General features: G+C 40.3%; 1 protein-coding gene across 18 annotated transcripts in view; it reads right to left on the bottom strand.

Moving 5' to 3' along the window:
- Positions 1–9,934, bottom strand: part of ptprdb (protein tyrosine phosphatase receptor type Db) — a 143,127-nt gene extending 133,193 nt beyond the window's left edge. For 6 of the 18 annotated variants that reach the window (XM_017035226.2, XM_025058780.1, XM_025058781.1 and 3 more), the window contains exons 1-2: positions 3,004–4,076; positions 2,712–2,824 (exon numbers count right to left, since the gene is read on the bottom strand). The gene's annotated coding sequence lies outside the window, so the exon portion shown is untranslated. Of the gene's footprint in view, positions 1–2,711; positions 2,825–3,003; positions 4,078–9,383 lie in introns of those variants that run through there. The other 12 variants (XM_025058786.1, XM_025058787.1, XM_025058788.1 and 9 more) reach the window with 7 other exon arrangements.
- Positions 9,935–11,960: the final 2,026 nt, after the last annotated feature.

Raw genomic sequence — 11,960 nt, 5'->3', positions numbered from 1 at the left:
AGAGGAGGTAGAGACAGAGTGTGTGTGTGTGTGTGTTTTCATCTCTCTCTCTCTCTCTCTCTCTCTCTCTCTCTCTCTCTCTCACAGACAATTAATTTTGGGCTCAGTTACATTTGGAACCGTTGTCAGAAGGTTGTGGTGCAGCTAACTAGTCGTCCCTACATGTCAGGGCTGTCCCTGCTAAAAACCCTGAATGTCTGTCTCTCTATGTTGGTATGTGTGTCAGTGTGTGTGTGTGTGTGTGTGTGTGTGTGTGTGTGTGTGTGTGTGCAGTTCATGCGCACTTGAGTTGTTTATGTACATGTTTAAACCCAAGGCCATGTAGAGTATGGTGGGTTCACGATGCAATTAGAAGGTTTGTGAGAAAAAAAAAAAAAAAATCTCTAATTATCTTAATTATCTATAACGAGAAGAGATGTGAAGGCCTGGCTTTATCACTGCATTTGTATTCCTGTGTCATTAGTACTGCATACGTACTGACTCTTCTACTTCATCGTTCAAGTACATTTATCCTTGGACTTTGTGGAGTGATACTCAACGCGTCTGTTTGAGCACTCCAACCTGGTGTTTGCTCTACTTTAATATCCATCAATTCTGAGCATTTTCAAACATAAAAGCTCACTTGAAAAAAAAAATCCTTGTCCTTTATAAGATGAATCTCAGCATAAATTTAATCAACTGACACTCCATCGTAATCTAAGAAATGCATCACAGCCCCAGCACTGATGATAACTTGTATTATCTCCAATAACTGTTAGTATCTCAAAGAAATCTTCATCAGTACCACATTATCACCGATGTCGTTTTGACTGCCACCAGCGCCACCGCGTCGGGATATCATCATCTGAGAATACATCATCTCATTTTCACCTGACAAAAAAAGCTGATGGGGGTCACCGAGGCTAAATGATTGGTTCGTAGCACGATTGGCTGGCCACGACCATACAAGATTCAAATTCTCTCCCAGAGCATGTGTGTGAATCCCCAGCTCCAAACCCATCCAAGGAAAGCACAGGAGCTAAAAGGAGGAGGGGTGACAGGGGACCCTCTCCCCGTGAAACAAATCTCCTCAGATATGTGATCACTTTTTCCTTTAAATATCGCCGTAGAAACATGAACTCTGATTAAATTGAGTCAAACATCCACCACTCATCTGCTGACATCTCTTTAGAGCCATTTCCATTTTTGCTCTTCGACAACAGATTTTGGGCCACGCTTGGCTAACAGGAGACGTGGCAGAACGGACCCTCAACTGTTGTCTGGCAGTTTTCCTCTCTTGTCATGTGAATTATGCAACGTTCCCGTTTCGTTTAAGTCACTGGGCCTGACTGAGTCATTCCTCTTAGCCTCCCCTTGTTCGTTATGAAGTTATACGGTTAAGTTTAAATATACCGTGTCCTTCCTTGGCACAAACCTGCTGCTGGTGGCGAGCATGTCACATCCTGAACAGCCCACTGTGTGTCAGAGGAGGCCCTGACAGCTAAATATATAAATATATACGCTAAGAGAAAAAAACTGCTTACATAGATTTTCTGTTTCCTCCAAGTTCCAGATAGAATAGTCTGTCTCATGCTCTCTCTGTGTCCCCTCTCTGCTTTTTGCTCATTTATTCCTAGCTTGCACACACACACACACACGAGTAACCACACAGTCCCTACCACAAATGTATAAGAACTCATACTTGACAATGACGGCCCAATACTGTACGCGGGCGATGAAACCCGACAGCAAACTACCCAGACAACCTCCACGGGCACTGTGTCATGTCCGTTGTGTCTTTACGGCCCCTCCATCCGCCCTTGATGACACCGCTCAGGAGCCTTCGAGCGGTCCTTCGATTGTCCGTGCACGCACAGATCGACTTGTCGTTACATTAAGCTGGGAATCTCAATTAGACCAAATGGTGGCACATAACAAGATAATCGGCCGAGGACAGCATGTGTGGCTATGTAGGAGGTGCGATGCTAACGGCTGGTGTGTGGGAGAGTAATGTTGTTTTTTTTCTTTTTGGAGGATGTGTGAGATCTCTATTATAGACAAGCTTAATTGATAAACAGGACAATAAAAGCATCAAAAGGCCCAGTGGACTCCTGCCTACAGTACAGCCAGCCTTACTGTAGGATGTCACAATCTACATATAGCCCCTAATGTGGGTGAGGTAACGGCCCTGGTGATAATAGCATATTAACTAGAGGTTTTAGAGCAGATATCAGACAGTGTCATCATTGTAGAGGAATAAAAGACTAATAAAGTCCATGCCATAAAAGGTTGAAAGCTTCCCTGAGGGATTCCTAAAATGTTTCTCTATTTCTTCTTCTCCTCCTCACCTCATTTCTCCCCCCTCTCCACCTCCTCCACCTCCTCAGCAAAGCCTGGCTGTATTTTACTATCTCCACCCCTGCGTGAGGGGAATACAGGTTGGTAATTGTCGCAATAACTATGTTTAATTCCCATGCATAATGGGCAAAAGCTGTGCAGCCATGGGACAAAAACTATTTTAGGAAAAGATGAGTGATTCACCTGCCTCCTGCATCTCGTTGCATCACACATTCATAACATTCTTATTTCTACGCTGCAAAAACAAGTCGACGGGACGATTCCACGCTGCAAATAAGTGTTTACTGTGGTGCAGTTTGTGAGCCGTAGATGTTCAGCTGTGTGAAGTGCAGCGGACTTGGACCAAGTCAGAGTCTCGGCCAAAGTGAGCTCACCAGAAGGTCCGGATGAGAGCTGGGTGTGCGGAGAATCCCGAGGAGTTTCCCGTGTCTTTCTTTACCGCAAGTTGAAGGCAGCGGGCGGACGCGCTCCCACAGTCCCGAGTGAACTGGAGAGGGGAGAAAAATTCAACATCACACCGAGAAAGAGGGAGAAAAATAAAAGATCATCACATTTGTCCACAGACGCGCTCACTTAGGCGGCAATCGACATCGGTCCCACCATCACACACACACAGACAGACACACATAGACTCACGTCCCAGAAAGTACATGAATAATTACTCACGTTAAGATGACTTGTCCGGAGATGAACCTCTTAAACGAGACCGAGTGACCACCAGAGTGACGGGATAAAGAAGTGGGCAAGGCAGCGGCTGTCAGATTGACTTCAAACTGATGCTGACGATGCGCACCGAGATAAGCTCCAGAGGGGAGAGAGAGGGAGTGGGAGAGAGAGAGAGAAAGCGGAAGAGAGAGAGAGGGGGGGGGGGGGTTAAGAGGGGTGCAGCAGTGAGGAAGATACACGAAATTTAGAGGAAAAAACACCAAAAAGTTATTCAAGTAGGTCAAGATAAGACGAGCGGACTACTTACGGAGCACCTGACACACGCACGCACAAACATACACACACAAACATACACAAAAGGACACACGGACACACGTTTATGTCTTATCTAGCCCTATAATAGAACCAACTAACTTAACAAACAGTTAAGTTAGTTTAACCTAACTAGTGAAGTTAATGTATAGCTAATAAGCAATCTAAACCCTTAATCCTAACTCCAGGTTTCACCTTTAACCTCTTGCCAGTCTGACATTCAAAATGTCCCCATGAAGACAAAGTGTCCCCGCAATAATAGTATTTATCAAAAAATGTCCCCACAGCTATATCCACACAAACACACAAACACACATGCCTATCTATTTTTAGATCTACTCTTTCTTATACAGCCAGCATTTATATACTGGCTCTGCAGAGAAACACATGGGTAATTTATTTACTATATTTTTGCTAAGGGAAATAGTTTTCCAGGAAAAACAAAATCTCATCACCGTAAATGAAAACACCTGAAAAAATATGTGACATATTTTATTTGGGCCAAAAATGTCCACATCTCACCCTGGACTACACTTATCCAAAACACAATGCAGCTGTGACTGAAAGTCATCACCTCCCAGAGGCAGGATTATGAATCTGAAATGGTGCCGACAACTGTACTCTGGTCAAAAGTTACTGCACTCTTGCAGTACTCTTACAGTATCACTGGGAAATGAAGGCCAGTGGATTACATGTAGGTTTAATATTTATTCTTTTACACTTTTTTTTCATCACAGTCAGGGAGAATTGCTGCTGTTATTTTGTTTTTTTATTTAATCTAACAATTTTTATTTCTAAAGAAAACATCTCAATATCTTATTTAATCAATTTGTGAATTGAACATCTCAATATCTTATTTAATCAATTTATAACATGTAAATATTTTGCATCAAAACCTGTGAATGAGTAAAAACGACAGAGTGAATGATCCATGAGTTAAGGCTCAAACAAAACGATTTCAGATGTGAACAGTTTCCATTCAACACTGCTCTAATTCTCCCAGCTCTGATACTTGAAGCGACCTGCAGGCTGAAACACAGAGGTGGCTGGAACAGAAGTGCTGAAGACTCTGAGCAGCAGGTGTCACAAATACCTGCTGCTCTGGCTGAGGCCGGTCATTTCCAAATACTTAGTTACATTCACTCAAATTAAATGTACCAGTCAAATTGGTGTCCTTCTTTTTAAAGCTTTGGAAATTCAATTTTTTAAAAAAGTATTATTTATATAATTAAACTAATTATCCACCAAAACAATTCTATTAGTTATAATTCAGATAATTTGATTTCTGCAATATTGATCAATCTAACCCTTTAAAACTACACAGTTGGCCAAAGTGCTGTACACAAACAAGAAAAAAAAAAATATGACACTTAAAGAATCCAAAGACATAATAGAATTAATAAAAAGATTTACAGCAACTAAAAAAACAAGATCCTGGTATGTCACCAATATCAGGTTCAGGGTCCTGTGGTTGGACCGGTGATGCTGCTCTCCTCAGCTCCATCATGAAAACCACACAAGGCTTCTACACTCAGCACTAATGTCTAAACACCCTCTGCTGTTAAAGTTTACCTTATATCAGATTTCAAACACCTGGCCCACAGTCCACTTCCACCCCAAGGACCCCTCAAATCTGGCCCACAACTAGATGTCACTATTGATTTCATTTTGCTCTTGACTCTTTTTTTACTTGCCGTATGGGAATCGAACCCAGGACTCTCGGCTCTCATCTTCCGGCAGGCAGGCGTGCTAACTTCTACACTATGGAACCACATAAGTATAAATGTTAAACAGTGGCAGGCTGTGATGTGTGTGTGTGTGTGTGTGTGCTGGCGCTGCTTTAAAATAAAGGAAGTGTACATGAGCCAACAGTCAGTGACGTAGCTGAGGTTTTATTTCTGACCTGTTGTCAGTGCATCCAAATGTCTGAAACGTATCGTTAGTTCTATACGCAGTATGTGGTAGAGTATGAAAAACAAAATGATCAGAGATTGTATGTGTTTGTGTCAGCTTTTTCATGTCTAGTACTGACAGCCACAAATATTCCCTTACAGGAAGCTATAAAATATCCAACCTGACTGGAGTCATTCAATAATGCAGCTGATTTTTATTAAAACTTTAAACTCACAGTGCTTTTAATTACATTTTTATCAGTCAAACCGACTCAGCAGCATCTTTTAAACACTCCACATATGCCTCGAACTGATTATTGAGGACTATAAATTATTATGTCAGGGAAAAATAATCACTGCATCCCTGAATTTGAATAAAACAGCATTGTTGCGGCAGCTGTAGACCATACATTTATTATAACATTATTTATGAATAATAGCAGCTTTACTAGAAAATGTACAATATGCTACAAATGCTGACAGTTTATTAACTCGATTTATTGACACGATAACAATGCTAGGCTAATCACCTGTCACACAATCTCAGCTAGTGGGTACATCCCACCTGCTGCAACAGCAGCCTCTGTGTTTACAGCATGGCTTCCATAGTTATGTATTTATGTAATATTTGAGCCCGAGGATCCAAACTGTCAAAACACTAATCTAAACTGGTCCATAAGACAATCCTGTAATTTTGGCCACAGTTGAACCAATCCTGACAATAAGACTATTCCTAGACTTTGACAATGCTCTTGCTATATCTCTAGCATTATGCTAACTCAGAAACATTGATCTGTAATGGTACCATGAGTGTATACAATCCTCAGTGGGTTTGTACTGTAACCCAACTCTAACTGAGTGCAAATATTTACTTTGACAGTCAATGTAAAAAGACACCTTACTACATGAGAATCAATGAGTCAACTGGTCATTTGGATAATTATGAAATCAATCACTCTGTTTTCCATTGTCCTTGAAAGGACAGACGCTGGAAAGTCACAGTGAAGGTCAGAGGCTAACTACTGTAGAGCCTCTGCTCTGTGGATTTAAAGTTTCATATTTCCTTTGGAAAAGCCGCATTAACTTCAGATCATCTCTAAGACACAGGGACTGAACACTTGAGTAGCTTCAGGTCTGAAGGTGGATTTCAGGGTGAGAAATCTTATTCCTTTGCACCTGCTGTTACCTGTATCCATCAGTACGTCTGTATTCTGTTCTACGATTCGCCTAAATAAAGAGGGGGGAATTCATCGTCTGGTGTTTTGTATGCAGGTTCACCTAGCCTGGGAGCACAGGCTTTGCTGTTTGTGTGAAAAAAATTGCAGACCTTGGAGGCTGGAATTATATTTGAAAAAAAAAAAAGGAAAGCAGAGCTATTACTGCTGAGGTTACTAAGCTCCCATTCTGAATGTGACATAGTTTATGTTGCGTTTCTTTTAGATTTACGGCAGCGTTTTTCCTCCGCTGTAAGTACAGAGCTGTGTGTACCCATCTACAACACCAATAAAGCCAATGACTTCCTGATATCAATTTCCTTTACATTAACATTGAATATGAGCCATTGGAAATGTGTTAAAGTATACGAGGAAAACTGCTCTGTCTTAATTATCCATTCCCAAGGCTGTCGTCGTTAAAGTACGGCAGACACTGGGACATATTTGGAATTATATTTTTAATGCTGCTTGAACTGTCTCAGCAAAAAAAAAAAAAAAAACCACCACCACATATTATTCACAGCATGTGTCTTGGCCCAGCTCCATACACAGGGATACATTATTATACTTCCAGCACCTCCTCTCTCCCTCTTTCCTCCCTTATCAACCAGCTCATTTTCAAGCACCTTCCTTCCTTCCTTAATCGTCTCCTACTCCCTTTAAATTCCCGTGTCCCCACAGATGTTGAATTAGAAACAACAAAGCCCCTTCATACGTGTCGTTTCAATTCATTTAAAAGGCCTGCACTGTTGTCGGTGTGCCAGAGTACAGGGAGTTAGGCTGACGGTGCATTGTATCTGTAGTTGTTAGTGTGCATCTCTGTGAGCTGCAGGAAATTTCAAAACTAGGCCATATCGACCACCCAGGGGTTTGGAAAGGCTCAAGGGGCGCAGAGGCAACACGGTTTAAATATGGGAAAAAAGAAAAAACATTTAAAACACCTCTTAGGCTGGTAATGCAAGCCAACACATATTTCGCACACATAAGCACGCACACACACACACACACACACACACACATACTCCTGTCTGATGAACTCCTGGTTCACATCGAGCTCTGAGAGTAACATCAAACCCTAAATCTCACACATCTAAATAAATCTCATCCAGCTTGATAAACATCCATATTTCATTTATACATTCCTCCTCCAGCCTGCGCTGGTGGCCAGCCATTTTCCTATAGATTAGGGCTAGCCCCTGTTGACAGCCCCAGAGCGATGAGCTGCAGACCTTGTCACGATCGATCCAGTTCAGGGTATAATGGATATGAATGGGATCAGCTCTGATTGGTTTTGAATTTTATCTCCAGGGCGGTGATTTAAGTCACCCTTTGACCACCTCGGCGCTTAGATAGTTTAGAGCGAAAAGTTTTGGGAAGTTTCTGTACACAAACCCCTTACGCAACAAAATACACTGCAGAATGTTAGCAAGTAATGCAATGAAATATATGACACACAAGTGTCTATATATACACACATCATTACAAACTGTATATGTAAAAACATATATATATATACACATACATACATACATATCTATATATACAAACATACATATGTATATAAGTATTTAAAATCATTGTATAAAACCTATAAAATGAGAGTAAAGAGTTAAACTGCCTTATTACAAAATTGATTAAATAAACAACTATTTATTTAATCAATATATGGTATAATCAGTCCGACATTGTTATATATATATTTATATATGTATATGTGTATATATATATATTATAATTCAACTTTTTTTCATAACTGCCTAAGACTTTTGCAGTACTTTAACATGTATAAATGCTGAAACGTCACAGCTAATATCCTGGAAAATTATTATTTTTTCAGTTCATTCATTGGCTTCTGTATCTGTATTGGGCAACAACTCTGACTGAAGTTATTTAAATCATTCATTAATATGTATATGTGTAAAAACTTTCCCCCGTTCAGTCTCAGGAGGAGCCAGTCCCAGCTGACATTTGGCCAAAGGTGGGCTACACCCACTCAATCACAGGGACACACACATACACAGACAAACAACCAGAGCCTCCAAACAACCTTATCATTAATCTACACATTTGTGACTGCAGGGAAGAAATCTGGGGAGTGTGGAGAGAACCTCTGCCCATCTGAAAAGAACATCCACAAAAAAATAGAATGAATGGAACTGTGATGTTCTTGCTTTTTCTGGTGGCCTTTACTGAGCTCTAAAAATATATAAAGTCACTGACGCCTACGTGCGAGGTAAAAAGGAACCACAACGGGAAAAAAATAATAGTGAAATGGAAAACCTTTAGCATTAAACAGCATTTTGGCTCTGGAGCATTAATTTCTCTGGCACCAAAACTTCTAAATATAGCACGTCTGATTAGAAAGGCTGTATTACACTGGTCTGGTCTGAGACAAACTTAACAACACTAGATTCTTATTTAATTTATGAGGATTAATCCCATTTTGTACGCATTTTAATATATGGGCAGAAACATGGGAACTACATACTCCAAAATCTATGAAATTCTAATACATGTCAGTTGACATCATGTTATTTGTACACACAGCAGCAAAGATTTTGTTAAAAAAACACAGCAGTTTGAGTTAGCATTCCAACGCTTAGCATGGCTTTTTAGAGGCTTCAGCTTCAGAGCAGGCTCACAGAAGGCAGGGCAATAAATATGTCCACGACACGTTATGAGGAGACCGTGGGCTGATTAATATTGTTGAGGACAAGGGCACACAGTAACCACAACATGGTGGTTCAGTTCACTGTCAACCATTAGCTTAGCTTCACTTAGCTTTTCTTTGCCAGACCACACCCCAAACAATTCTTTCCTGCCTTCCTGACTTAACAGACTCCTGACTTAATAAGTTCCTTTATGTTTAACAATGTTTAAATGGGGTGAACACACTATTACACCATGAAGTGAAATCATTTCTGTGCTAAACCTTTGTATTTCTTCATTTTTTTTGATTTACCGTGACTTCCACTGGGATCTGGTCCAGAATGAGCAAAAGGCGTGGCCAGGGACAGAGGGGGTGTCACACTGTGGGCCAGTCCATATACAGCCATGTTGGGGGGGGGGAGGGTTAAACTAACCTCCATTTTGTTTTCCTCTTTTTAGACCACTTTGTGTTTAAAGGTTACACTAACACTGCCTTTTAAATATGTAACTATTCTATAAAGAGTCAGGGATTATGTGATTTGTCAACTCTGTTAGCTCTGATGAAACAGTGACCATAGTTTTATTGTAGTGAGCGGCTATGTCAGTAGAGAGCAGTAGAATGAAAAGCTCACAGTAACATCAATACACAGGGAGGCTCTGCCAAGGAGGGTGGCTAAGGGATTTAATTGTTTCCCTTTTAAGATAACAGAGAATATCAATAATCTCATTAATATTAACCTGTATCCTCTTTGGCTGCTACAGGTCATCGCCTCACGACTGTGTGTCCATTTAGACATTGATTTTGTCATTTAAATGTCGACCTCAGGACCTCAAGCTCTGACACAGCAGAAAGTACAAGTCGTGGCTAACCTTACAGCATAAGGTCAGGGGACACCTGAAGGTCAAAGAAATATTTATGACACCATCAATGTAATACCACAGAGACTACAGTCACTGGGTCATCTTATGGCCTTTAAGCTTTTCCATTTATGTATATATATATATATATATATATAGACACACACATATATGTATATATATGTGTACATGTACTTTAGGCAGGTTCCAAGGTTTCTACAGGTGGTACCCGCACCACAATTTGAGAACCACTGAGTTAAAAAAATAGTATTATTCTGCACAAACTGCAGAAGTGTGGCTTTGTAGACAGAGTAATTAGACCAGCCTGCCTTCAGGCCAGATGGGTCTCATTGAAAAAATATCTGACTAATCATGAGTAAAAGAATCAAACCAAGGTTTCCAGAGAATTAAAGAAATTCAGCAGCAGTTTTTTTTTTTTTTTTGTAGACACAGCATGTCACAAAGTTTACCCATTGTAACAGCCCAAGAGCAAGATTCGGCTCATGCTGCTTAAAAGCGTGAAAATGAGCTAAAAGCTAAAACAATGTGGCAAGTCTTTATTATTATTCAAATCTTTGGAATTACCTTGGCCCTATGTTGACAAATTAAAAAAAGACCTTTCACATTTTGACACATCGCAGAGAAAGAGGTAAAAAATAATATGCTTAACCACTAGCTCCAGATGATGACACTGGGATTTCTCATGCTGGTTCACTACTATTACACTGTCAGGGCTTAGTGCCGCACCGCAGCGTTCCATTGTTAATATCAGCCTTTTATTGTAAGTCATACCACTCTAATGAGTCATAATGTCGGCGTATGAACTATGAGTGGTTATGACTCCCCCCAAAATAGAAGCAGTCAGGTCAGACTGCAATCAAACAGATACTCATTTAAATAATAAAGAATAGCTTTTGTGCAGGTGTAATCTCGATATCAGATATTTTACTATCGTGTGTAAAAAAAAATCCAATGAAATGACAGAAGGAAATCACCTTATAGAGGATATATTTACTATTGAGTCACTGATATTTTTAAGACTATTACATTTTAAAATGTGTTTAAATTTGAGGAGACACTGCTGCTGCCTGGACAGTCTGTTAAACGATGCCTCTCACTAGCATCAATTAGTCTGTGGCTTTTCAATCACACAGAAGCGTCACACTCCCATTTTATGTACGTGTGTGTGCGCATGTGTGTCGTTTAAAAAAAGTAACAGCCCGACAAGTCTAACAAAAGTCATGGAGTCATTCTGGGCTCCATATATGTATAGCACTCACCACAGACACCCGAGCAATTACCATAGTCAAATCTCCACAGCTGCCATGCTGTCAAAACAGAGTCTTGTGTGTGTTTCTAACATACCGGGTGGGATGTGAAGGTTAGACAAACCAAAAATGGAAGAAAACTTTTCTGCTACTGTATAAAAAGGAAGTTACTTAACCCAGGACGAGTTTTCAGCTTAAAATGAATCATCCCTCCCTAAACCTGTGTAAGAAAAGGTAGGGTAAAAATACAGAGGAGAAGTTCAGGTTCACCGGGGATGGAGTCAGTCTTTTTGTAGCTCTCCAGTATTAAGTACTAAGTATTACGTATTTAAGGCCATGAAATACAGTCAGACTAAGAGACGTTCATAGATTCACTCAGGTTGACATATTCCACTACAGGCCGAGAAGAAAAAAGAAAACAAACAAAAAAAAACTTTTTAATGCAGCGCCCCCTTTTGTAGATAGGAGTGTTGTCAAGCTCCCAACACTCCCATGTTAATTTCAAATCTGAAAAGCTCCACTGAATTTGAAAAAAAAGTTGGAAAATAACAAAAGTAGAGCAATTTTCCCTTATTGGCACAAAAAAGAAAATATTGAAATTTAAACCTTGCAATATTTTCGTGGCTTCTTCCCAGACCCGCTCCCCCCACCTAGGGTACCACTGTAATAAGAGAAGATTACCTAAAATTGGACAGAGGACTGTTTTAACGATTAGCTGCTTAACCTCTCCAATGCTTTGGGCAGAGGTGTGCAAGTGTCTTAAT

Source organism: Cynoglossus semilaevis, chromosome 9 (assembly GCF_000523025.1).
Source record: "Cynoglossus semilaevis isolate Cse_v1.0 chromosome 9, Cse_v1.0, whole genome shotgun sequence".
Taxonomy (NCBI): Eukaryota; Metazoa; Chordata; class Actinopteri; order Pleuronectiformes; family Cynoglossidae; genus Cynoglossus; species Cynoglossus semilaevis.
This window is presented reverse-complemented; position numbering and strand designations above follow the sequence as displayed.